This window comes from Drosophila miranda, chromosome XR (genome assembly GCF_003369915.1).
Source record: "Drosophila miranda strain MSH22 chromosome XR, D.miranda_PacBio2.1, whole genome shotgun sequence".
Taxonomy (NCBI): domain Eukaryota; kingdom Metazoa; phylum Arthropoda; class Insecta; order Diptera; family Drosophilidae; genus Drosophila; species Drosophila miranda.
The window spans coordinates 20,598,477-20,604,476 of record NC_046674.1 but is presented as its reverse complement, the minus strand read 5'-3'; the positions used below and the strand labels follow the sequence as shown (position 1 = coordinate 20,604,476).

Sequence of the window (6,000 nt, the reverse complement as noted above, 5' to 3'; positions counted from 1 at the left end):
TGAAGTACAATATGTGTGCCATGAGCATTCTTGTCTGAACTATCATCATGTCAGCATTTAAATTTAAGACGAGGGACACACCTAGAACCGAACCTGTTGATGTTTTTGCACTTGCTGCGGGAATTGCCACAACTGTAAATGCCGATACAGAAGGTTGTTTGTTGGCCCAGCTGTGGCACACTGCTACGATATGAATATAAATTACCGAGCGACAAATCGCTTGTCCACACATTTGTCCTTATTTGCCAGTTGGTTATTTATTTGATCAAAGTATGCCACGGCATGATACAGCACCTGCTTCCCTTCCTACTCAACGAACATTCCGCACATACATTCCAGCAATATTTCGTCCGGAATTCAATCCAATCAAAAGTTGATTGCTTCAATGTTGTTGCTTCCATATGTAGCCCCAATGTAAACGTATTCACCCGTTTCTTTTTTAACATCCATTATTTATTTAGTTTCTCATAAATTGTCATTTTAAAACACCTTTTTCACTACATAAGTATGGTTTTTTGATATTCATTTTAATACTCAGCTGCGATGGCATCTGTCATCCGTTCGCGATATTAATCGTACTCCCTGTTTTCTATTCATATTTAAGCACACACATTTTTTCTTTGGTTTCTTTTCAACTTTGGGATACACGTAATTTCATTAACTTTAAACATGTATGTTTGTATGTATGTTTGTATGTATGTATGTATGTATGTATGTATGTATGCATGTATTTTCTTTGAATAATATTTGACCTGTCTTGGGGTTTTGGTTTTGTTTCTAAAAACCCTTAACTAGTGGTTAAATACTCTCAAATACAGAAACACACAACATGTCGACAAATTTGTTCGTACGTAACTCTTATCAATGCTTAGATCTATATCTGTATTTCTTATTTTACATAAATTTTGTCTTAGTTATAGAATTAGTTCTATGCTTTAAATTTTTGGTATGTATAGTATGTGCTTACTTAATATTATTTTCTAATAATTCTCCCTCCATATGTCGAAATTCTTTGCCATTCGTTTGTTCATTCAATCACTATCTCTGACCGCACTTAATAGGGTGTTACGAGTAAAACAACATACTATTAATCTTGGCTAAACTTACACACATTTTTCTTTATTTTAATAATATTTATGTTTCACACTTGCCTCTTACATTAAATGAGACTTTCTCACACTTAAGTGCAATTTCCGATTAAATTTACAGTTCGATGAGTATTCTAATTATTTTCCTTAGCCAAATAATTTCTATCGACTTGGCTATAATTAAACTAGCTTATATTACGTATACGCAATGGAAACATGCCACAAAACTGCGATAAAAAAACCAAAAGTACAGCAAAGCCGGTGACACATATTTTGAAAGCTTGTTTTACGATGCAGACGGGAACAGGGAACAGGGAAGGGGGACGGGAACGGGAACGGGAACGGGAACGGGGAGGGTGAGTATAGTGGTTATGATGCCCGACATCGCCAGACATAAACTTCCAAAAGCGGGGCTCGTGGTCAGCACAATTTTGCGTACTTTTGGTTTTTCTTTATGGTTTTGGTTCATTTATGTGTTTGCCCCTCGCTACCCCATTTCTTGTTTATATTTAGCATTTGATGCCCTAAGCTGACACTCGTATAGCTATAGATCTCCCCTTACTCGTACATATATAACATATACATATATTATGACTTTGGATATACTCGTACAGTTTATTTTATGCTTATACTATGCTCGGAAACACTTTACAAGCGCTTCGAGCTGCAATTGCCTTAGACCTAAACATTTTATTAACAATGAAATATTTGATCATATAATAGTTTAACTTTTATGCGCAAGACTGCCTGCAGTCCGAGTTAATTATTTAAATAAAGACACACACCACACACCCAACTATTGGCTATAAATGACAGGCCCAGAAAGAAACACAAGCAGCCAGGGGAAACTTGAATGGGAAACTTGGAGAACAAAAACAGGCATCGATAATATATGATGCACAAAATACTGCATAGAGAATTATAGGTTATAGTTATAAAAGGCTTCAGTCCAAGGCCGGATGTGGCATTAATAAACTCCATTTCATGGTCGGAAACAATTTTAGATTAAATTTCGATTCAATGCCTGAAGGCGAATCCGCAACCAGCTGTCAGCCAGCTTCAATACGAGGATATTCTCCGAGTTGGCTCGGTTGGCTTTGTCCCGACCAAATCTCATCAATGTCAGCTTACATATGTTTCTCTGTATGTATTCTCGTCCGCTTTCTGGCTCCATTGCTGTGCTCCATCAGCCGTGGAAATGTTTCGCTCTTCAAAAGTCGAGCAAATTATTTTCGTAGCTGGTTTTCCAGTTGCCATTGTTGGGGCTGCGGGTCCATCAAAAGCTGGTAAGAAGGGGCAGGGGCTTGAGTTGACATATTTCCACACAATTGAGCCAAAAACTGGCACATCGGCACAGGAAATTTAATTCCCTGCGTCTGGCGAATGCCAAGACCACAACGACAAATGTTCGACAATTGTTAGGTACAAATTGAATCCGACAAAAGCAAACGTTCGGGGGAATTGCGTATGGGAGTCACCCTTCCTTCAAGGCATTGTACGAGGACTAGTATACGACATATATAGGCGAAATGGCGCGGCAATTCCCGCGACTTGAATGGCCAAAAAACACAATATAAAACGGCAGAAATAGCTGAATAAAGAAGGAGCACTGCCTCCAGGACCAGTCACACCCACACATCCATGCATCCGTAACCACACACCCACCACACACACACTCCCATTAACATATGTATACATATTTTATATCAACGACTTGTGTAGCTGTTTCAGCCAATTGCTAGACAATCCTCCCTTTCCACTTTTTACGCATCGTTGTCACTTGATTTGGCATTTATCAGCATTTCTTTCCACATTTTCTTCCTTTTTCTTCTTATTTCGTTAGTTTGACTTACAATAGGACTCTCCAGCATTCAGCCGCCAAAACCCTGCATATTTTTGGCTTGAATTGCCAGCACAATTCAATGAAAATCCATCCGTGAAAATGCCTAGAAATGCGTTTCGAAAATCTGTAAGACACAAAGAAGAAGAGTTGAAAATAAGATTAGTGATTGACATATTGATGGGCGGACACATGAGCGAATATTCTTGTCAATTTCAATTTGTTCAAGGCATTCAAGAGTAACATCATCTGAATTTATCCCCCTTATTGTAGATAGCTAAAAAGTACTTTTTAGGTTTAATTCCCACGCATTTGTCGAACAATCATATACAAGTATGTATATCTTTTGAGTCATTCCACATCAGAGGCTTCGATGGTTCCGTATAACCTTTTGTCATGAAAGCGGCTTACGCCAATTTGTCTGAATTCCTATGTCGTCTAGGTTTGAGACTTTGCCAAGCAGCAAATCGCATTTGAATGGGCTTGAAACAGAAATGTATGTCTCAGAGCAAATAAAAATGGAAACATTCAAACATTGCTTTGTTCCCAGTTCAACATTAGCAACATCACAGCACAGTGGGGCTTTCGGACATTTCAGCTTGCAAAATTCAGTACAGACACTTTTTATAAATACAATAGAATTTCAAAGAGTTCGCAAAATGAAAACACACGGATTTTTTTATTAATGGATTGTGGGGGGAATGTGGTAGGACACGGACAAAACAGACGAACGTACGGACAGCTGATGCTGATCAAGAATATATGTACACATATATCCTTTGTGGGGTCGGAAAATCTTTGAATACAGGGTATAAAAAGGACTACTTTGAATGCTCATATATCCGATTTCAGCCAAGTTTGCATTTCTGACAGCTCAAAAAAAAACACTCCATCAAATGCGTATATTCAAGTCATCCAAGGCTCTCATAAAATGTTATATTTTTGCTATCTGAATTCGGCTAGGGCCTCACTGTGCATCGTACCCATCGCTAGACCATGGACCGGCTCCAATAGTCTGCACAATCATCGGGTAGAGGGGCATCGGATTGCAGGATGACCAGGCCAACAAACAAAACTGTGCCACGCCCCTGCTTTGTCATGGTCTCAGTGGCCTTCTGGGCAATCGAAATCGACATTGTCCTCTCCAATGCTGCACTGTCCTGTTCTTTCCTGTCCTTGCTGGCCCCCGGCGGGCCCTAATTAGCATTAGCTGGTTGTCAAGAGCGTGTTCCATAAAACTGCATTACGTATACGTATACGGTGCTGAGCGAAGCGTTGACAGACGACGTTGGCTTGCATGTCATGCAATTTTAATCACCCTTTAATTATTTAATCCATTCCATTACCACCTCGAAGGGGAGAAGAACAATACTCGGGTTAATTAATTCTTGGTTTTATTTTTAAATTGTTCGGGATATAATGTATTCTGTTTTATATTCAGCTCGTCTTACAGCAAAAATGATGTTGCAACGGTGTGTAATAAATGAAAATCGAATTAAATTAAATGAAAGGGAAATTTAAAACCGGCAGCTTTGCTGCCGGTTTAATTTTCCAATCTGCAAAAGTTTCCTCTATCCCCAATGACAGCAAAAATCTCAGCGACTTGCGTTTAATTGGCGTTTGTGTGCAATGCATTTTTAATAATGTGCCTTTTTGATTTTCTATTGAATATTTGATGTCTCCCTCCTCATTTGGAATTTGACAATTTTTAATTAAAATTACCCGTCCAATATGGCGCTCTTGCCTTATTGGCACAAAAATAACGCACCAATTGCGGTTGTCTATATGGAATTCTGTTCTGGCGTTCGTAGTCATCTGTGGGCGTGGGCGTATATATCGATTTGTTATTGTGATGATGCTATCAATTTGCATGTTGGGCTTCGATGGCAAATTGGTGAGCCATTTCCTATAAGAAGCTCATGTGAAAAGCAAGAGCAACTTAGCGTCTTAAAATATTAATTTTAAATCTAAAATTAGATATTTATTTTGAGTACAGTAGACCTTGGAGTGGACTTATTTTAACTTAGACGTTATTGCTATCAGTCATCACCTGATGATACTGGAATTGGAGAGCAATCCTAACTTTGCTCTCCTTTGAGAGCTATTTCGCTATTTCTGTAGCGATAGCCATTAGTTTTACCGGCATTCATTTGTTCATTCCATTTATAATCCGTGCAGTTTTCTCATATTCTCAGTATAGCACTACATACTGGCTTAAGAGTAACCACAATGACGCAAGCTGTTGAGAAAATAGCCAAGAAAACATATTTTTAGAGCAAATAAACTTTTGCCGGTCGTCAAACTGCAAGAGTAATTGTTTGCGAAGAAGGTTTTTCAGCATTTTTATGAATAGAGGATAGAAAATTTAATTTATAGATCCCATCCGCAACGGATACTCTTTTTTTGTTTTCGTACTTATAACCCCCAAACAGTTATTGCTGTTACGGTGCCCTCACTGCAGAAAAAAATCGCTTGCGTGGCTTTAATGAACGCGAAAGCGAAAGCTGCCGACAAATTGAATCTATTTAAATGCTAAATGCCTGCCGCCTGGGTGTTGGTAATTGAAGTGAAATTTCCTGACCAGCCTCGCGGAAATGGCGAAGAAAACCAAGTGAAAAGAACGTAACGGGAAAAGTAGAGAGTAGAGAGTATGAGTAGAGAGTCAAACAAAGGTAAACTTCGCCTTCGCCATGGTCTTTGGTCTTTTTGTCGCCTTTGTTTGTCGCCCCCGGAGTCGAGCAACTTGAATACCGCTTTATTAAGTATTCATTATCGTCTACTCCCCCTACCACTACCACTCCTACTCCCACTCCCAGAAATGGGCCATGTAAATATGCGCTGGGTGCGCGTAAGGAAATTACTCGTATACGCATTGTGTTGCGGTGTGCCTGCCAATAGAGGGACTTGGCCGCAAGCCAGTGAAAATTGTAGAACCATCTGTGACCCGAGGGCTGGCTGCCTCAACGGTCTTGTACTGTGCGTACATTGATTGCCATCGGCACAATAATGTTTATGTAATTAATTTTAATGATTTTACTTTTGCCTTTGTTTCCGCTCCATTCTCAAAAAAGG

The 6,000-nt window shown here is 39.2% G+C and overlaps 1 protein-coding gene across 1 annotated transcript in view; it reads right to left on the bottom strand.

Annotated features, from left to right (window-relative positions):
- Positions 1-442: 442 nt before the first annotated feature.
- The window catches only part of LOC108153550 (neuropeptide Y receptor type 6), a 37,934-nt gene continuing 32,376 nt past the window's right edge, over positions 443-6,000 (bottom strand). The window contains exon 3 of the mRNA XM_017283618.2: positions 443-3,055. The gene's annotated coding sequence lies outside the window, so the exon portion shown is untranslated. The remainder of the gene's footprint in view (positions 3,056-6,000) is intronic.